Source organism: Peromyscus californicus, unplaced genomic scaffold (genome assembly GCF_007827085.1).
Source record: "Peromyscus californicus insignis strain IS unplaced genomic scaffold, ASM782708v3 Scaffold_22__1_contigs__length_63687245, whole genome shotgun sequence".
Lineage (NCBI taxonomy): Eukaryota > Metazoa > Chordata > Mammalia > Rodentia > Cricetidae > Peromyscus > Peromyscus californicus.
Genome location: NW_026294525.1, coordinates 40762791 through 40785270, shown reverse-complemented (window position 1 = coordinate 40785270; position 22480 = coordinate 40762791). Strand labels below are relative to the sequence as shown.

The window sequence follows — 22480 nt, the reverse complement described above, 5'->3', positions numbered from 1 at the left end:
CAAGGATTTGGGGTGTCTTATTCATGGCCACCATGAAAGTAACCAGCTCTCTTCTGCCCCCTACTCCTGCTGCTGTAATGCGCTGCCTATGCAATGGGGTCAGGAAAGCATGACTGAGAAAAGACTCCACAAACCGAAAACAAAAACACTTCCCCTTAAGTTGATTCAGCCAGGCATTTCACGACTTACGCAAAAGAACTAACAGTGCTCATGGAAATTAGGGCTAATACTGTATGATTTATAAAATTGTTAGGAAGATTAGAAAAGTTAGCATTTATATGCATACTTAATACTTTGTATTGCACATAGCAATTGCTCCATGATGTTATTATCATTGACACTAATTTTAGTACTATTACTGCTATCTTAGAGTGGGGGACTGTTTTTGTCACCCCTAAACTTTCTAAATGAGGAAGTTTGGGTGTTTTATTTAATGTGTTAGAGCTTGGTGGTTGGGTATAAAATAGAAATATCAGTGATTGCTGCCCATTAGTGCTATTTAGTGCTGACAAACAACAAAATTCAGAAAGATTTTTCTCCTAGTTCCTGTACATTCAAAGCACCTGGTGATATTATGTCAACAATGCCGTCTATTTGCTTAACCCCAATTTAACAAATGGAATGAGCATTGCAGACCATTCAAAATGTTAATTTAACATTAACATTGAGTGCCAACGTTAATGGAGCTAACATTTTATGAGAGTATTAAAGAATGGGATGGGGTTATTTAAAATTTTAATTAGGATGGTTTCCATGAGAAATAAAAACCAGACTTTATCAAATAGGGTCGTGTGGACTTTTTGAGTGAATAATGTTTGAGTCTCATGTTACAGGAAATGAGTGGTTCTAGACACTGAAAAATCACTTCTGATGTAGATCTATATTTCTCTTGAGAATTAGTATTTATTAACTGATGCAGCAAAGATAATAAAGATCTATAAAAACATAAAATACATTTAATTCATTTTTAAAAGCCAAGAAAATTACGAGTATTGTTACTTTTCTCATCACTTATACCAAACACCTAGAAAAAAAAAACCTAAAAGGATGCATGGCTTATTTTGGCTCATGATGTAAAAGGATCCATCAGGGAAGGCAGGGAAGGATTCAATAGAAAGAAGAGCGTGTTAGTAGAACTCCGTAAATCTCTATAAATCAAGAAGTGGAATGAAGACCATGCTGAGGACAAAGCTGACGTCCGTGATCTGAGCTGCTGCCGGGGGCCATGTCTGAGTCTGTGGTCCTGCTGCAGCTGGGGACCGAGTTGATATCTGTGGCCCATGTTACTACCAAAAGCCGTGTGGATGCCTGTTGTTTGGACTGCTGCCTAAAGCCATATTGATATCCATGGGCTGGGCTGCCACAGGTGTTGGTATTGGTGTCCGTGGTCTGTACTGCCATGGGAGACTATGCTGAGGTCTGTGGCACCCGCTGTCCCCAGAGGCCAGATGTGGTCTGTGCTGTTGCCAGATATCATGTGGAAGTCCATGAATGGTGCTCCTGCTGACTGGAAAGGACAAGGAAGCTTCTCCTGCAGTGGTATTGATGACTGCAGACTTATAGTGGAGAAAGAGAGACATAGAAGTCTTCTGTGACAATACCTACCCCCACCCAACCCCCAGAAAAAATAGCAACCTGGACTGGAAGTCACTGAAGAGAAGCCTTAAACATTACGATAAAGATGCTGAAGAGTAGTAGTTCTCCACAATTGATGGCTAATGGTGTGGGGTGGGGAAGGACTCACTTTTCTTTAAGAGACTAGCCACTGTGAGTTTGACCATGCTCCAGTAACTATATGGACAGCACAAATTGGACTTTTTTCCCTTTTATTTTTGAGGGAAGACCACAACGGGGGAGTGGACATGAGAGGAGTGGGAAGTAAGCATGATGGGGTGCATTCTGTGAAATCACCAAATAATCAAAGAAAAAAAGAGATGAGGATGAGGAGAAGAAGACAAAGAAGAGGAAGAGGGAGAGAAGGAGGAGAAGAAGAGGAGGAGGAACAAAGAGGAAAAGGAGAAGAAGAAAAGAAGAAAGGCAGGAAATGCTGGCACTCAGCTGGCTCTCTCCTCTTCTCTTTCATTCCTTTTTACTCATTCATGGATCCTATCTCATGAGATGACGCTGCTTACATCCAAGGTGGATCTTTCCTTCACTGTTGAACCTGTAGAAATGTCTTCACAGATACACCCAAAGATGTGTTTCATTAATGAACAAGATATTTCTTTCTTTCTTTATTTTAATTTTTATTTTGCAATACAATTCAGTTCTACATATCAGCCACGGATTCCCTTGTTCTCCCCCCTCCCGCCCCCCTCACCTTCCCCCCCAGCCCTCCCCCCATTCCCACCTCCTCCAGGGCAAAGCCTCCCCCGCGGACTGAGATCAACCTGGTAGACTCAGTCCAGATATTTCTTAACCCAGTCAAGCTGACAAGCAAAATCAGCTCTCACAAAGAGTTAGTACAAATGTTAGTATTCTTTGGAAGGATGTTTTCAAAGGAACTTGTACTGGGGATGGTCATCCCTAACCATGCTGGGTTTCTCTCAGAGGAGATTAAAAAAAAGTTATGCCTTAGAGAAGGCACTTATGTTTGAGGATTGGGTATTTCAATGTTTCTTACACCTCAGGCTACTCAATAAGATAAAACAAGTTTTTAAAAAGATAATGTTATGAGATAAGCATGCTTTTACCATAAGAAATTACTGTTACTTGTATATTAAAAAGTAATATAATGTATCATCTAATGATATTTAATGTTCATAAAAGCTACAGGTAGCCCAATGATAAAAAATTATTACCCTATCCAATATCTTCTAAATAGATACTGATACTACATATGAATATCTAAACAAATAAGAAAGAGGAATCAATATATTTTAAAATGTTCCTACCAACAAAATTTGAGAATAATTTCCAATTGGATATAGTGTGATTATAGAAGTAATTTTTACAGCACATGAGTATGTTTTAGAGTTGACTCATCTTTCTATTGGCCTAATTTCTTTATGAGTAAAAGAGAAAAAGCAGAGTCCCTGGGAGGGTGGTTTATTTCTTCAACATTGGATCAACATTGAGATAAGGAGTGACATTGCTAGTCGTTACTGAGTTCATGCTGTGTGAATTTGGTGAAAGTGTTAGTCTTGTTCTACTCATGAGTAAACTGAAGGTTACGGAGGGTGTTTAACTTCTTCAGTGACACAGAGGTCATCACGCTATTCAAAGATATCTTGATTCTAGCACCTGTGTCTTCTCTCCAGAGAGATGCCAGCTCAGGAGTTCAGGGTCTCAGCTCTTTGCTCCTGTCATTCTCTTGCCCCTTTTGGTATCATTTTCTCTTCATTTGATTTGCTTGAGAAATTTTCATGGAAATAATATTCTAATATTATGAACATTCCCTGTGTTCTTCTGGGTGTCAGTCACCATAGTGATTAGACAAAATCAATTAATATCTGCTGGTCTTGAGATGAAACACTGTTTCCTCTCTTGTTGTAAGAGCAGCAATCATATTTGCTTAATGGCTCATCTAATTCTTTTTTCTTAATTTGGTCACCTTGCAATAACTACTTCCAAGTCCAGTTACATTCACAGGTACTAGGGTTTATGATTTTAACATAGCATTTTGAGGGCTACTACTCCACTCATGACCCTAATTTGATATTTCTGTTACAATTGGAATATGACTGGCTGAGAACAACCCCTTAGGGCAACATTGAGAGGGGGTGAGATCATTCAACTGAAAATCACATAGTTCTTCAGCATCTGTAATAATGGATTATTTATTATCATCTCTTTCACAAACTGGATGCGTTTTCATGATTGTGTGGTTGTTCTGGTGTCTAAAAGTCCATGAGATGGAGTTCTGCGTAATGTGTCGCAATGCAAGGAGAAGAGCAGTTGACACAGTCAGTGTATTAGGCTGATGACTCTCCGACAGGTCCTACAATAGTGACAGAATGGCTGACATTAGAGGTACAGCTTTTAGTATGAGCAGCAGCTTTGAGAACTAGGTTTGGTGATTCATCACTGCAGCTGCTGTTTTTCTCAGAGCTAGATAAGCCCTAATGTGGAAAAGGTGCAGCTACACAAAGTGCACATTCAGACAGGATGTATTAGACACATCATCATTAAAAGTTTGGGAGAAGAAAGACTCTTTACATTAAACATTTCTATGTTGTATTTTTCTGACTTATTTTTTGTTTTTTTATTAAGAAATTTTTTTCATTCATTTTACACATCAATCAAAGACTCCCCTCTTCCCTCCTCCTGCCCCCTCAGTCTCCCCATCCCAACCCACCCCCTACTCCCCACCATAAGAAGGCAAGGCCTCCCATGGGGAAGCACATCCAGTAGAGGCAAGTCCAAGCCCTTCCCCCTGCCTCAAGGCTTCACAAGGTGCCCCATCATAGGTAGTGGGCTCCAGAAAGCCCTGTCATGCACCAGGGATGGATTCTAATCCTACCACCAGGGGGTCCCCCAAGCAGATCAAACTACACAACTGTCTCGCCATGCAGAGGGCCTAGTCCAGTCCCATGCAGGCTCCACAGTCATTGATCCAACTTTCATGAGTTTCCACTAGTTTGGTTTGGTCATCTTTACAGGTTTCCTGATTCACTTGCTCATAGAATTCCTCTTCTCTCTTTTTGACTGGACTCCTGAAGCTCTGTCTGATGTTTGGCTGTGATCTTTGCATCTGCCTCCATCAGACATTGGAGAGAAGCTCTGTGATGACAGCGTATTCACTGATCTGATCACTGGGGCAAGCCAATTCAGTTCAGGCACCCTTTCCACTATTTTTATTAGTCTAAGCTGGGGTCATCCTTGGGGATTCCTGGCAACTTCTCCAGCACCAGGTTTCTCTCTATCCCCACAATATCTCCCTTTATCATGGTATCTCTTTCATTGCTTTCCCCCTCCATCCCTGTTCCAGCTCAACCATCCCATTCCCTTATATTCTCATCCCCTATCCCCTACCCTCCATTGCCCGCCCTTCATCCCCAGTTTACTCATGGAGATCTTATCTATTTCCCCTTCCCAAGATGATCCATGTGTGCCTCTTTGGATCTTTCTTGTTAGCTAGCTTCTCTGGAGTTGTGGGTTGTTGTCTGATTATTCTTTGCTTTACATGTAGTATCCACTTATGAGTGGGTAAGTACTATGTTTGTCCTTCTGAGTCTGGGTTACCTCAGTCAGGATAATATTTTCTAGTTCCATCCATTTGCCTGCAAATTTCATGATGTCATTGCTTTTCTCTGCTGAGTAGTACTCCATTGTGTATATGTACCACATTTTCTTAATCCATTCTTCAGTTGAGGGGCATCTAGGTTGTTTCCAGGTTCTGGCTATTATGAATAATACTACTATGAACATAGTTGAGCATGTGTCTTATGATATGATTGAGCATTCCTTGAGTATATGCCCAAGAGTGGTATAGCTGGGTCTCCAGGTAGATTGATTCCCAATTTCCTGAGAAATCACCATACTGATTTCCAAAGTGGCTGTACCAGTTTGCACTCCCACCAACAGTGGAGGAGTGTTCCCCTTGCTCCACATCCTCTCCAACATAAGTTGTCTGCAGTGCTTTTGATCTTAGTGATTCTGACAGGTGTAAGATGGTATCTCAGAGTTGTTTTGATTTGCATCTCCCTGATGACTAAGGATGCTGAGCAATTCCTTGAATGTCTTTTAGCCATTTGAAATTCTTCCTTTGAGAATTCTGTTTAGATCTATAGCCCAGTTTTTATTGGATTGTTCATTATTTTGATGTCTAGTTTCTTGAGTTCTTTATATATTTTGTAGATCAGCCCTCTGTCAGATGTGGGGTTGGTGAAAATCTTTTCCCATTTTGTAGGCTGTCATTTTTGTCTTATTTACTGTGTCCTTTGCCTTACAGAAGCTTCTCAGTTTCAGGAGGTCCCATTTATTAATTTTTGCTCTCAGTGTCTGTGCTACTGGTGTTATATTTAGGAAGTGGTCTCCTGTGCCAATTATATTCAAGACTACTTCCTAGTTTCTCTTCTATCAGGTTCAGTGTAACTGGTTTTATATTGAGGTCTTTGAGTTTTGTATATGGCTATAGATATGGATCTATTTGCACTCTTCTACATGTTGACATCCAGTTATGCCAGCACCATTTGTTGAAGATGCTTTCTTTTTTCCATTGTACAGTTTTGGCTTCTTTATCAAAAATCAGGTGTTCATAGGTGTGTGGATTTATATCAGGGCCTTCAATTCCATTCCATTGGCCCACATGTTGGTTTTTATTCCAGTACCAAGCTGTTTTTATTACTATAGCTCTATAGTGGAGTTTGATGTCAGTGATGTGTCTTCCAAAGGAAAGGGTGCTCAGGTACTTTTTCTGTCTGTGGATGTCTGCATCTGCTTCCATCAGTCATTGGAGAGAAACTCTGTGATGATAGTTAGGGTATTCACCAGTCTGATCACTGGGGTAAGCCTGTTCAGGCACCCTCTCCACTATTTCTACTAGTCTACTCCTATGTAAGGAATGCCTCTACTTTTTTTTTTTTTCCCTGAGACAGGGTTTCTCCGTGTAGCTTTGCGCCTTTCCTGGAACTTACTTGGTAGCCCAGGCTGCCCTCGAACTCACAGAGATCCGCCTGGCTCTGCCTCCCAAGTGCTGGGATTAAAGGTGTGTGCCACCACCGCCCGACTGTGCCACCACCGCCCGGCGCCTTTACTTTTCTTGTGCTGATTTTGGACACCTCTTTCTGATTTGTGGGCAAATAGACCTTTACTCAATTTTGGACAGTACATGATATCTTATTCTGATATTCTATTCTCATTTTTAAACTATATATACACTATAAGAACTTGCTGATCTTCCATTTTTGATTTCCTCTGCTGTCTGTGTCCCAGACTCCTGGTTCCAGTTATTTGCTGAGCATCTCCCTTGTCTCTTCCACTATAATCTGGTATCCTTTGCTTCCCCACCCTCTTTTCTCCTGCCATTGTTTTGTTCATTCTACTGTTGCCCCCGTGCCCCAGACATTGAACTTAAGACATTTTTCCCTATTTAAGCTCATTCCCACCCTCATCCAGTATCTCCTAGAATTATTTTCCATGAATTTTCTCATTTTAAAGTTTTTTTTTCTTACCTTACGTATTAGTTAGGACACAGGTTTGATACTTACAGTAAGGCCTCGAAATAGTGGTTTAAAAATGCCATAAACTTTGCTTTTCCTTCCATACATTTCTACTAGCTGATCAGGGACATACAATGGCCCGATGATGTCATAGGAAAGGTTCCTCCCTTCTTCTCCCATAATCTGCATGTAGAATCTTTGTCCACCTTGTAGTTAATGACTCACTTCCACAGATTCAGTCCCATTTGCAAAGAGGAAAGGACCACTTTCCCCTCTCTTTCAGAGTGTAATCAAGAAGTAACTTAGAACTCCTGCTCACAGCTCATGCTTAATAGTCTCTTGGGATGACCACCCCTAATGACACAGGACTCAGAGTAAGAGTCTTTGTGTTAAGTGTTCTAGTTCTCTGGAGGAATGGGGGAATCACTTCACAGGGAACTCACGTGTCATCTCTTCATTATTCCAATTTTTCTACCTTCAACCTTTGGTGGGTTTTTATCGCCCATCTAGACACTTTTTACTCATGTGTCTGTTTGCTCACTGTTAATGTACCCATTTCATCTTTTAAGGAAAAACTAATTTAACGTGAAAATTTGTTAAACTTTGCCAGTAGCCTAAAGTGTAAAAATATCTAAATATTCTTAAAGTACTATCTCAATCTCTCTATTCTGAGCCCCTTTTAAATATTTCTTCTTTCATTAATGTGTTTCTTCAATACTAAGCATGTGTTGCATGCCTCCTGTGCATCATGTACAGCATCACTCATTTTCCTCAGCTAATTCTTTGGGTTGTGGGTGGAAAGCATAGTCATGGATGCACATACTTTTTTATCATCATAAGTATCATAATTCACTTCTAATGGTTGTTTCTACAGCTGTCATCCTTGAGAAGTTAAATGCATCTTAAGAACAGCCCTTTAAAGCCTGCCAATATGGTTGGGGTTGTTAATTTGCCTTACAGTACTCAATGGTGGTTATCAGATGCATTTCATCTTTCATATTTTGATATATTACATGATTATTTGCTATAAGAAACAAACAAAAATGGAAAAAGTACTTAATGAAGGAGCTATAATTAGATAGCGCCTCATGGAAATTGTAAAACAGTGAGATGCAAGCTTAGATAAAACTTATCTCTTGTCTAGTTGATTAGTTGTTCCAAAACAACTTGTTTCAATCCCCAGTCCTACAACTTGAGTATCTTTATGGCAGGATACACCTTTGACTGATATAATCTTTTGAAATTTCCATTTACGATTCTAGATATTGTGAGATAGAAACTTATATAACCAAGTTGTCATAATTTCAGTAGTAAAGAGTAAATACATGTTCATTATTTTGCTAATCCTAGAGGCAACAATTACCATAAATCTTGTCTACTCATGATTTACATATTTATTAAATGAGATTCAGATCTTTACTGGAAACAAAGTTTATGCAAGAAGCAAATCCTGTGAAAGAAGAACATCAGAGGGGAAGATAAACACTTAAAACTTAAGACAAATGTTTTCAGCAATTTTATTGCTTTCAGATGTGAAGTAGTTGCTCTTGTTCCATTTTTAGTCTAGTGGATCAGACTCCATAACAGCAAATGGCCATGTAGTTCTCTAACTATAACCTTGGTTAGAAATAGGAATAGTGGAGGGAAGGGAAAGTCAGAGACTCAGACCTGGAAGCCTGTGATATCTACAGCAGGTCTTCATGTGTCTATCTTTATATTGGCCTCCCCTTATGAGTTCAGTTGAGTAGTCACTAGACTAGATGATAGTCAAGATCTCTGACAGCTCACAATTCTGAAGGAGTTTGTTTCTCACATGATCTATTTCTGGTGATACACTCACATTTTGACCCTCTTCCCTTGCAAGGAATGAAATCCATCTGGGTGTGGTCACTTGCTCTTTTTGCATTTTGTATCTCTTAGCTATCAAAGTATTATCAAATTTGAAAGAACACATAGTTCCAGCAGAGGCAATGCAGAGAGAATTAGAACTTGTGTGGTGTCCACATCATGAAAATTATTCATTACATATAAAAGTTCAGGAAAATCATACTAGAACACTATCTTATTCACTGTTGTGTTGCTTTGAAGAGACACTATCACCAAGGCAACTTATGAAAGAAAGCATTGAATTGGGTGCTGGCTTGCAGTTCTAGAGGGTGAGTGTGGGATTTTCTGTCACACCACGACCAGCAGAGTATCAATCCATGTCAGACAAGAAAAAAGTCCCTTCAACATGACTCAGTAGCTGGTGTTGGTTCAAACTTCAAGACTCTGGCACCGGTTGTTTATTTCAGACATATTTAAGTATAGCACAATTTGGAAAAATGTTTCCTGGTAATAATTAACTAAATTACACAGGTACAACAAAGCCTAAGACGTGATCACATTGGAACCCTTTGTAAAGTACATGTGACCTCTTCCATCAAGATGTGTTCTATAGATGAACTGCATGTTACATCTTAAGGGTCAGGGAGAGGATTTACTGTGGTCTTGGTCATACAGATAGAGCAAAGGTCACCAGGGTACTAACCACCTTTGCTCCCAGCTCTCTGGGCAGAAAATAGGTTATATATATATTTTCCTTTGAAGAGACAACCCTGCATGTTTAGCGTTCCTGGTTTCCCTAGAGTTTATCTGTAAGCACAAGGACCTGGTACCTCTTACAGGTAAGTTCAGGACAATCATAGTAGGGACCGTGATAACAGGCAAGCAGGCATGGTGCTGGAGCAGTAGCCAAAAGTTTACATTCTGATCTACAATTTGGAGGCAGAGACAGAGTGATATGGTTTGACTTGGGTTTTTTAAAGCCCATCCAACAGTGACACACCTCCCCCATCAAGGTCATGCTTCCTAATGTTTCCAAAAACACTTTTGACAACTAGGAACCAGTCATTTAGATACATGAGCCTATGGGATCTTTCTCTTTCAAACAACCACAAACACATAATGATATTTATTTCATCTTACATTTATCTTTAAGTGTTTAACATATATACAGTTATAATTTAGCATGTATTAGTCTGGTCATTTTTATAATTTATAAAAATAAAAGTACGTAAGATATTATTCTAGTTTTCTTTCTGTTGCTATGACAAATGCCATGACCTGAATCAACTTAAGGATGAAAATGGTTTAGTTTATATATTCTACTTCATTATAAAGGAAGTCATCACAGGAATTCTAATAGGAATTTGAGGCAGCAATCATGGATGAACCTTGTTTATTGGCTTTTTTTCAAGCTTATGTTTAGATAGCTTTCTTATACAGTCTAGGACCACTTGCCTAGGGATAGTGCTGCCCACAATGAGCTGGGCCCTTCCACATTAATAAGCAATCAAGGTAGTCTCTCGTAGACAAATCCACAGGCCAATCTGATCTGGACAATCCCTCAATTGAGATTCCCCTCTTGGATGACTTTGGGTCATGTCAATACATATTTTGTAGTATGTTAATACTACAAAAATAGTAGGTATATCCCACTTTTCTTGAAACTTTTTCAGGAATCTTTGTAATTTTGTACAAAAATGTTTAATTAAAAAACATTTGTTTTGTCTAGAGATTTAACTTTCACTGTATTTATATTTATCATATTATTTATAAATCTGAGTTTTGATATATGATGAGTCAAACTAATGGATTTAAAATATATCCAAGGACCACTGAAGAAGTATTTTATATTTAACCTTAGTCAAAAAGAAGTCAGGAAGGAAAATGATTGTTCTATTCCTATTTCATGTTTTTATTTTGTTGTGGACAAATGTAGGCAAAAATTATAACATTAAAACTAAATTTAATTTTAGCCAGGTAGTGGTGGTACACACCTTTAATCCCAGCACTTGGAAAGCAGAGGCAAACGGATCTCTGAGTTCTAGGCCAGCCTAGTCTACAGAGTAAGTTTCAGGACAGCCAGGGCTACACAGAGAAACCCTGGCTCAAGAAACAAAACAAAATAAAACAACCCCCTCCTAAATTTAATTCTAGAAAGGGCATAAAAGTATAGTGATTTTAATCCTCATTTTAAAAATAGCAATGCATGCTTTTACTAGCTGACTTTATAGTGAATTCCTGTTTGCAAGTTTTGTTGGATCTTTGCCAAGGAGCATATGCAAATGGTTAAAAAAGGAAAGTGGGGTTATGATTTTTTCCTTGTGGATTTTTAGTGATGTATATAGGTATTATAGTCTACCAATGTTTAAGTTTACAAATTTTTGTCTTCTTGTTACTTCCCACATGACTATGTTGTCATTTATGTTTCTCTTCTTCTTCTCACTTCCTTATTTTTGGCCTATAAATGTAAGACTGAAGAGAAACTGTCCCTGAGTGGGTGGGAGAATAAGAAACCATATGAGAAGTTGGGTATAGGAACAAGGCTAAACATGTCCTCGTTTGACTTTTAAGAGTCTCACAAGGTAGTAAAATATGCCATCAAGCAACTATAAGTCTCAAATGAACCTCACACACCTTGATGTTCAAAAAATTATTGATTGCATTACTTTCACAATCTGCTAAATATTGTGCCAGAGATAAGACAAATGAGTCACTGTTGATACCTTTGAAAGGTTTAAAAAAAACAAACAAACCAAAAACTAGCATGAGAATGAAGGTGGTCACTGAGAAAAATTTATAATGCACAGGATAAGTACAATTAGATGTAACTGATGTTCTACCTAGTCTGAAAGAGATGTGAAAGCATTCTGGGAAGGGGTGCTCAAGTTGACCTAGAATAGATGAATGGATGCAAGGGACGAGAGAAAATTGAGGATAAAGAGCTTCAGCCACAAAGGAAAATACAATCCCATTGCCTGTGTATAACATTAGAGTTTTAGCCTTGGTGTATATTGGGCTTGAGTAAAAAGCAAAGAGAAAGGTAGAATGGAGTTAATTCCTGCAGGACATCTTATACCAAATGAATCTTGGGCTTGATTATGTAGTGATAGGAAGGTTGGAAAGGATCAACCATAGGGTGTATGATCATGAGCAGATTGACTTTGAAATGATTCCACCCCAAATGCAGGTAAAGAATAAACCTTCAGTAAGCAAGCATGTGCAAAAGAATATAGTCTAGGAGATTGTTAAAACAGTTTAGAAAGGGTGAATTTCACATTGAACTGGGACAAATGGAGTCTGCAAAACACCATATTGCTGTGAGTGGCTAAGGTGAACACTGGCAAGTCATAGGCCTACTACTTTCCACTCTGTTTGAATCAGATGCTTAAACCAAGAGCCAGGGCCCATTCTGTGAAGAGGAATTGAGTGTATATAATTTGTTTTTATAGCTGGGATGAAGATGGCTCAATTCCTTCTCTGTGGTTCCCATAGCTGTGCTGGGCACCTGGTATCATGCCTCAGTTTCTGGCTGCTGTGAATGAATACCCGATAGAAACAATTTAAGAGAAGCAAGACTTATTTGGGGTCACCAGTCAGAGGGATACAGTTATCATAACAAGAAACGCAGGGCAGCGGGGGTCCTCATAGGAAGTGGGAGCTGATGGCACAGTTTCTTACATGTTGTTGATAAAGAAGAGTTATCTAGGTGGACCTGGGCCAGACTGTAATCCCAAATCCCACTCCCAGTAACCTCCTCCCTCCAGCTAGGTTTCACTTCCCACAGTTTCCACAGCCAGCACCACCACCAGTCAGGGGCCAAAGGTTCAGAGGCACGAGCCTGTAGGAGACATTTCATATCCACTCCAAAATGAGCTACACCAGGTCATGTTCTGAATGTGTGATGCATATCCACAACTCAAAAATATAACAATGCCAAATGTTTTCTTATATGATCTTTCTGTGGACGAGTACAAAATTGCTTGCTGAAATGTGTTGTGTCTATGAGATGGTTTTTTTTCCCCTCAACTTGCCTTTGATCTGTGCTCGTGTAGTAATGACTCCCTAGATTTTGTAGCTGATAATCTTAGGCACATCTGGTGTTGGGAGTGAAATCCCTTTGAATTTTCTACACACAGTGTCATCATTGACTCAGAGGTTCTACTTTTCCTAAGGAAGCCAGGAAAATCATAGTGTTCATTAGTTTAACCATGTTTTAAAAAGCATAGCCAAAATATTCAAATTTCATTTTTAACTTAATTATTCTCTTTTTTGGTTATTCAATGTGTTTTTCTTCTCTCCCTCCCATTTTTTTTTCCATTTTCAGGAAAGTAAGATTTTCAGCTTCACCCTTCACCTGTCTTAGAAATAACAACATATCATAATCAGAGATTTGTAAGTATCCTTTTATTTTCCTCTACTTAAGAAATTAGATACTGATTTGGGGAAAGAAATAGCTCCTTTGTTTGACCAAATATAGCTACACAATGTGAATGGGCATGAAAATTTGAAAAATCTACCACTCTTCAAAAACAGCAGCAAAATGTTATAAAAGAAACCAAACACCAATCAAAAATCCTTTACCATGTGTGTGTACAGCTAGTTACTATTGCAATTATTCTTTGGCCAATTCCTCTTTCTTGACGTCATTTTCATTGTGCTTTTCTCTTATGTGTGTCTGTGTCCACGCATTTTATAAGACTGACATGTTACGTATTGCCATCATGTCCATATGGTTTAGAAAGTTTATGACACAAGAAGGAAGAGAAGAAGAAGAAAGGGCATGAATACAACAGGAAAGAGAAGCATGTTTATTCATTTAAAAGTCATGTGAAAAAAATAAAAGTCATGTGATTTGTATTTTCCATGCTTAACAGTTTTAGTAAACTTTTTAAAAGCTCATGTTGCATCTCACATAGCTAAGGTCTGTTCAGTTTCAATACATTCCTGAAATGCCTATTACTGTGTCATAATAATTGTGTTCAATGGGCCAGTTCAGGATCTGACAATCAGACAGATCCATCCTATGCTACTTAGTCAAAAAGTTTAAGGTAAGCAAACATATTGACAGATGTGTTATTAGGTAAATCTAGAAGAAATTTACCAGTGAGAGAAAAACAAATAGAAATATGTCCTACAAATGCTATCTGTAATAATAGCATTTTATACCTTATTACTTTAAGGAAAACTGTGAGCTTAATAAGGCTTGTATTGCTTACCACTAAAGCCAATATTGAGTGACTATATACTAAGTTCAAGAGTGTTGTTCCAGGGACCATGGTGTAAAGAGAGATCAGGAAAGCAAGGCCACTAGCTAGGGTCCTTAGTAGCTAGGGAACCTTGACAGCACATGTCTGGATTTCACAGTTACAAATATCTGTATTTGAGGGTTGTTGACCTGAAATGATCACTGCTTATGACCTTTTTATAATCCAGGGAAATCCTTGAATCACTGTTACTTAGTAGTTAATATTTATTTCATCTCGGCTAATCTAAGGTCGCTATAATAACCTTACCATTTGTGAGGTAGCTAATGAAACCAGTCAATGGGAACTTAATATATTTTTTAACTTGCATCGTCAGATAAAATCCAGCATATTGTTTAATTAAAAGGGTGTGTTCAACTCTTAAACATTCTGTAGTGGTGTGATCTGTTTCCTAGCTACGTTACATTACTTTTTGGTTCAAATCCATCCACTTATTAATTTTCTGATCTTGGGCAAATTACCTGAACTCTCTGATGATTTTGATAGTTTCAGTTTTGACACTGCAGTGCATGCTATGGTGTTTCTTTCACAGCTTGTAATAGGAACTAAATGACATGATGAAACAGTACTACATAGAAATGAAATATGCCTGCATTACTATCATATTTCCTCATCTTTCCTATGGCATTTTGTAAATTTTGAGCTTTTTATCCAAAGATGACTTTCTTAGTAAACATCTATAAACTATTTTGTGAGTTAAGTTGGTCTCTGTGGGATCATCGAGAAAACTGTTTCAGGATGGATTCTTAGCTACACTTCCTGTTGCTTTCAGCAAGCATCTTAGACCCTTGAACTGCAAAGTGATCTGTGGGCCAGACTTTGAGAAAGATGCCTTTTCTTCTAATGGTGATTCTCAAACTACTTGGTCATTAATATTAATGAAAATGTTTTGGTTTGGGTTTTAAGGAATGGGTATTCCTAGATCTCTTCCTCCTGAAATGTCCTGATTCAGCAGATTGAGTAGCAGTTTAGATTTTCAGAAAACTTTCTCTGATTTCTATGTTTTGAATTACAGCCCCTTTCCATCCCTAAGTATTGAGACAGGAAGCTGTACATATGCCTGGCCTGTGTAGGTGAGGGGATATACTTACGTTTGGCAAGTCTAGATTAAGTGGAAGGAGTGAAAAACTTGTGTTGAGATATCTAATAAAAGCCAGGTGTAAAACTCATTAGATGGCAGAGCTTCTCCAGCCAGAAAGGACTGTGGATACCATCTAGTTTAAGTCTCTTACTCATAGAGGGAGCGGGGGCGGGGGGGGGGGGGATAACTTAGTGCTTTGCCCAATGTCACAGGAGAAGAGAGATTGAAAATCATATTTCTGCTCCCAACTCCACTCTGTCCCTACTATATTAGGCTGCCTCTGCCATTGCAAGAACTGCTAACTCCCTTGAAACCAGTTTCTCTAGTGCTGAATTGGGCTTCTGAGCAGTCTTGTAGTGACCAAGTAGAAAGTGCTCTTTGAGTCAGCCTTCCTCTTCACGTCCATCTGCAAGAGTGTCTTCCTTAGGAATCTCACTTAGCGGGGAGGCCTCTGAGGCCAAAGAGGGGCAGGCTGTTTGTTCCATGTCCACCTCTACTGTTACCCTCCTGTCTCTTACCCTGTGCCTTCTCTCAAACTCCATAGCTGTGCTCTTTGCTAAGAAAGAAAATCCAACAGGAAGACCAGATTTCTAAAGAGAGACGAACATCTCTCAGATGAGAGGAAGTCTCCAGGTAACCTGTCCTGGGTTTCCTCAACATTAATGGGTTGTCCACATTGACCCCCACAGGCATTGTCACAATGAATCTTCTCAACTTCGAGAGGTTTTGTTTTGTGAACCCCAAGGAAGTGAAAGCAGAGGCTTAGACAGTTTATGTGTTTACCTGTGTGAGAAGCAGAAGAACCAAGCTCAGATGACAAATAATTGCAAAGCCCTATGTACCTCATGCTTTGTCACTGATTTCTTTTAGCTCTGCCACATGTAATTCTGTGAAAACAGGTCAATTTTTGAATGCAAATGATGTGAGATTTCATGAATTGATAAGTAGGACACATAAGCTGTCTTGTTAATTATTCTCACTTCTTACTTAGACTATTGCAGTGTTCTCTAAACTCTTATATTTCACATATGTGTGCAGGCATGGATGTGTGTGGAGGGCAGGGATCACCTGTCTCTAACTCACCAGCTCTGGGATTACTAGTGTGTGCCACTATGCCTGGCATTTTTTTTTTAACATGGGTCTTGGATATTCAATTCAGATTCTGATACTAAGAGAGAGTGCTGAGTCAGGCTAACAAGTACTTTACTGGTGAGTTATCTCTTCATATCCTGTAAACTCGTGTCTTTATAGGCATTTGTGTGTTGTATGTATGTGTTCATTTGATTGTGTTCATGTGGCTAAGAGTACATGTGCACTTGCCTGTGGAGACCAAAGATTGGTGTCTACTTCTTATAACAGAATCTCTCTTTTAACCTTTTAAAAGATCAAATACTTCCAACATATAAACAGGATATATATATATATATAAAATATACCATTTCAAAACATAGGGAAGGGAGCATAGTGAGGAAATACTAGACCAAAGCAAGACTGAAAATCAAAATCAGCTGGGCAAACTCCAAACTATGCGTCTTCATGTCTAATGTTAAAATGCTCTTCAGATCTCCAACTCCTTTCAGCTTTGTTGACTGCAATGTACTTCTTTCTCTGTGGCTTGTTCCACTCCATGTTAGCAGCTCTCTTTGGCAGGTATTCCATGGCTCTGGTATGCCCAACATCTTGGGGTCTCCAAAGCAATCCAGGCTTTACCTTCACAGCTTCATACAATGGCCTCTCTAGGCCTCCATTCAAAGACACTTCCTGACACAGGCCTGGCCTCAGCAATTTTCCTTAGGTACAGATGACAATTCCATAAGCCTTTTCTTCTATCCTTGACTCTAAAGCCAGAACCACATAGCTGAAGCTGCCAAGTTCTGCTGCTTGCCTGGGCTGGAACATGGCCCCCTTGTTTAATTACATCTTCACAGCCTTTCTGTTTTCCATGGTTTTCTTCACTGCCTAAGCTTGGCTGTCCTGAAACTGGATCTGTATACCAGGCTGGCCTCAAACTGAGAGATCCGCCTGCTTCTGTTTCTGGAGTGCTGGGATTAAGGGCAGGCACTACCACACCCTGCTCTAAGCTTTTCTTTAATTCCTTTTCACAAGTTGTAAATTTAGCTGGGTGGGATCATGCCCTGAGGTCACCACTCCCTTTATTCCATTTTTAAAATCTATTATATCTCCTTGAACACAGTATTTAGCTCCATCCCACTTCCTGGTGCTCCTTTTCTCCTCAAATTATGCATTTTGTATTTTTCCTTCCTCAGCTTGTTCCTTTTCATTACAGATCTGTATAAGAGTGACCACTAATAACCACACAACAGAGTCAATACTAAGCTATTTTGAGATTTCCTTTGCCAATGGAATTAGTTCAAATCTCTTCATGTTATCCTCAGGCAGACTCTTCAGACAAGGGCAAAAAGTAGCCACATTCTTCACCAAAATATCACAAGAATGATCTCTAGGTAATATACTAATATTATTCTCCACTGAAATCTCTTGAACCAGGTCCCTGCAGTTCAAATTGCCCTCAGCACTACTGTCATCCATGTTCCTACTAGAATGGCCCATTAGGCCCCCGCTTAAAGTGTTCAACTGCTTTTCTAATCCGTAATCCCAAAGTCCATATTCCTCCAAACAAAAAACATGGTCTGGCCTATCAAAGCAATACCCCAGTCCCTGGTACCAACGTCTATCTTAATTATGGTTTCTATTGTTGTAAAGAGACACCGTGACCACAGCAATGCTTATAAAAGAAAACATTTAATTGGGGTGGCTTACAGTTTCAGAGTCTTAGTCCATTATCACCATGATGGGACATGGCGGTGTGCAGGCAAACATGGTGCTGGAGAAAGAGCTGAGATTTCTACATCTTGATCCATGGGCAGTAGGAGTCCATCTTATACTAGGCATAGCTTGAGCATATGAGACCTTCAAGCCTGCCCCCACAGTAACACACTTCCTCCATCAAGGCCACACCTACTACAACAAGGCCACACCTCTTAATAGTGCTACTCCCTATGAGCTTATAGGGACCAATTATATTCAAACTACCACATGGTGCAATACACAGTTAGAAGCATAAAGGCACTGAAAATCCAGGAGGTGCTGGTTAAAGTCCTAAAGTCTAAAGGCCATGAACACAAGAGATGTGACACCCAAGTGAGGGAGAGGAAGAATATGTCCTAGTTCCAGAGACTGGAACAATGGATTTGCATTTTCTCAGATTATTGTTTTCTTTGAGTCCCTGGTGGATTGGATGGTATTCATCTATACTGTGGGTGTATTTCCCCCATCCAGTCTATACATGCACTTTAAGAAATAGTTTCATAGACGTACCTAAAAATAATTCTTTACCAGGTGTATTAGGTAAAGTTGTCTGGAGGAACAGAACTAAAAAGAAATGCATTAGTTGGGTTGTGCTATAGGGCCAGTAATTTTTCCTGCATGCTGGAAAAGCAGAAAAGGTAGTAGCTTCTCAGGTCACGAATCTGGATGCCTCAGCAATCCCAAACGAGTCAGTGATGACAGCTGGAAGGGTCCTCAGAGAGTCACTGGTATAGAGTAGGCACTGGAAAGCCAATGAAGCTAGGGCCCGATGTCAGCAAAGGATGGCAGTGTCAGTGTTTGGCACATTCACTCGGGGAGAAGAAACAAATGCAGGCACACTTTTACTTCCAACATCTTCATATCTGGGCTGACATTTTCTTTTTTGGAAGGTGCTTTCTGCATTGAGGGATGGATTTTCTCAAAGTTCTCTTCTGGAATCATCCTCATGGACACCTAGCAGTCGATCTCCTAGGTGATTCTAAATCCAGTCAATTTGACAATCAAAATGAATCACCATGTCCAATTTCTAGGTATTTTTAAATATAGTCAGTTTATACTGTAAATTATAAATCACAAATGGCATTTTTATTTTAGAAATTGTTATTTTCAAACATGCAACTGTAGGCAGTGTCAAATAAAATATGACTTGGCTAGGGCCTTGAGAAGGATGTCTCAGGAGGAAGTGGACTCTCTGTGCTCAAAATTGGCACCTGTATAAACAACTGGTTGGATTGTAGAATGAACTTCCATGTAATAGTTCTGCACTCTGTTCTCCAGATGTGTTGCTGAGATCTCCTTGGAATGTGATGCATTGACAATCATCATTGTTTAGGATATCACTATCCAAGAACCAAGTGGGCATGGTAGTACATACCTCTAATCCCAGAACCTGGGAGGGAAGAGGCCAGCTTGAGGTTCATAATGAAACCCTGCCACTGGAAGGAGGGATAAGGACAAGAAAGCCACCAAAAATAATCTTTACCTTGAATATTCTATAATTCCAAATGGGATAAGAGAGAATGAAAAGTCAGTGGTGGAAGATAAGGGGATTAAAGTTATTAGTTGCCACAAAAGAGAAGTTTCTGGACACTAGATCACAAAGCCACATTCGCATTTCAAAAAAAAAAAAACCACTATCTCATGTTTTATATGCGACCATTTTCCAAATATATTCAGGTTTTTGTTATAAAGATAAGGATATCTTTAAGTATTTATAAGTGATTTTTTTCATCTGTTATATATTTTCTCCTTTAAGTTTTCTAAAAGCAAAGTATATTTTTAAGACTTGAGAGGTCATCTTGCCACTGAGCCTCAATACCTGTGCCGTAGTCACTGCACAAGGAGGCATCTGTGCTGCCCTCGATCAGTATTTCTGTAAATCCAAAGGCTCTAATGAATCTGTTCTCAGACTCTTCTTGTCCCACTTTTGGATCTGCTGCCCCGGTGTCTCTTTCTGCTTACTTACTTGCTGTCTTTAAGGCTTCTTAATGTTACTGTGGCCCTCTCTGGTCCATTTCAAGTTAGGATCATTTTGGGGGTTCTGCCTCTGTCACCCTGAGTAGAGATATGACTGGGATGGTTAAACTTGAAGTATAGCAAAATTGACTTTGCAGGTAGCAGGAGGGAGCTGTAGAGCAGAGATGGGAAACCTAGAATTGAATGTGATGTAATTACTATAAGGACTTGATGTTTGTGCCCACTCACAAGGGTCTCTCTCACTGGTTGGATCTGTTCTTATTTAGTTGTTTGTCCACCTTCCCCAGGCAAGGTTATTTCATCATATCTCACCCCACTGGAATCCCACCATCTCCTCAAGCAGTCTGATGTTTGAAAAGGGTTTTTATTTTTGAATGAAAAAAAATTAACTAGGAATGATTGTTATTTTATCTATGGACCTAGTTTGGCTCTCATGTCCATTGATTTTAAAACTGAATGTTGAAATTAACCAGATGCTCACTTAAACTAGCAATCCAATGTTCTCCTTCTTTGGAGCCAGGTCTGCTTATTTTGGTCTTATTAACTAGCTGATAGCTAAAAGTCTAAGTCCAAAATTCTTGGAAAATGACAAACTACTGATGGGTTATCTCATTTTGTTCTCACTGGCTACCTTTAATCACATCAATCAGTTCATAACAATTCCATTAAAATGTACAAAGAAAGTGGATTATGTATGTGATCATTCAGATGAGATGGACATGCAAATTTCTTATGTAAAATATGGATCTTAGTCTTAAAATAAGTCTACTAGAACATTTCTAAACATTTCAAAATTCTGCAACATACTTGTTAATTTTTCTAGCAACCGGTCACCTTCACAGATCACTAAAAGTGTATTATGGCAAAGCAGTTATTTGTTCCCAGTCAAAGACTGTGATAGAGCTAGGAACTGGATCATGCAGTTGCATTACAATCCAGTGTACTAAGGAGGAGATTACACATATATGTAGGCAATAAAAAAGTTAGTTTCTAAAAAACAAATTCCATGTATAGTGATAATTATATATATATATAAGAAATAGGGAGATGAATAACCTAACCATGTTTTGCAAATACATCTGGAGGTAAATTTTAGAAAGGATTAAATTAAAGAGAAGAATCTTAGACTCAAAAGCAAAATGTCCATCTTGGTTGGCCTCAGTTGAACAAATGCTATGAATACAAAGAAATACTTAATTCCTACCATAACTAGTTAATCTTGGCTTTAAAATACATCTAAGATACATGTGTCAAGTTGCATAAAGCTTTCTAGAATTTATCATGGAACAAGCTTAGAATTTTAGTCATGGTAATCAACAGTACTTTAGACTTTAGATGCTATGTGAGGAGACAGAAGGCACATCAGCTTTCTCTCTGTGACCCATAAAAATTGGCTGAAGAATGTAACACATGCATGCATATAAAAACAAACCAACAAACAAATAAAAATTTGAGCTTTTACTGCTGTTTTTCATTTTTCCACATACTGGACTAGAGCTTCTGAAATTTTCCAAAACATCCCTCTTTGGATATATGCATAGAGTCAGAGTTCCACAGACTCCAGAATGGGAGGATTTCAGGTTTTCTGAAATCCTTGTTTTCTAGGGCACAGTGTTATCTGGGGATTTGAAACTGAACTCTTCTTGTACTAAAAGCCCTAGGGACAGTGGACTGATGACAGGGGACTTGTACCAGAACATTTTTCATTCAAGCCAAATAAAAGCCATCATGTACATATTATATTAAGTTCATACTTTTGATGCAAATAAGATACAGTTTTAGTAAATTTTACCCATATAGCCAAATTCCAAATTCTAAACTGGTAAAGTTATTACAAGTCCATAGGTCTTTAAGTGAAAACAAATTGATTTTCAAATGCTAAGAAATAAATTAGACTATGTTCAGTCATTATGTCCTTCCTTAGCATCCTCCTATTTCCAATAAGTGGCTAGAAAGTTTAGGTTTGAATCAAGCAGGTCTGTGGAACATGAGTGTCTTAGGGTTCCTATCGCTGCAATGAGACACCATGACCAAAAGGCAAGTTGGGGAGGAAAGGGTTTATTCAGCTTACCCTTCCACAGTGCTGTTCATCACCAAAGGAAGTCAGGACAGGGACTCAAGCAGGGAAAGAACCTGGAGCAGGAGCTGATGCAGAGGCCATGGAGGAATGCTGCTTATTGGCTTGCTCCCTGTGGCTTGCTCAGCTTGATTTCTTATAGAACTCAGGACTACCAGTTCAGGGATGGCCCCACCCACAATGAGCTGGGCCCTCCCCCATCAATCACTAATTAAGAAAATTCCTTAAGGCTGTATCTTATGGAGGCATTTTCTCAATTAAGGTTCCTTCCATTCAGATAACGTCTAGTTTGTGTGTTAAATTGACGTAAGATCAGCCAGTA

At 39.0% G+C, this 22480-nt stretch overlaps 1 protein-coding gene across 3 annotated transcripts in view; it reads left to right on the top strand.

The window, feature by feature from the left end:
* Pkib (cAMP-dependent protein kinase inhibitor beta) overlaps nucleotides 1-22480 on the top strand; it is a 101499-nt gene that overhangs the window by 42765 nt on the left and 36254 nt on the right. For all 3 annotated transcript variants that reach the window (XR_008221264.1, XM_052751308.1, XM_052751309.1), the window contains one exon: nucleotides 13255-13322. The gene's annotated coding sequence lies outside the window, so the exon portion shown is untranslated. The remainder of the gene's footprint in view (nucleotides 1-13254; nucleotides 13323-22480) is intronic.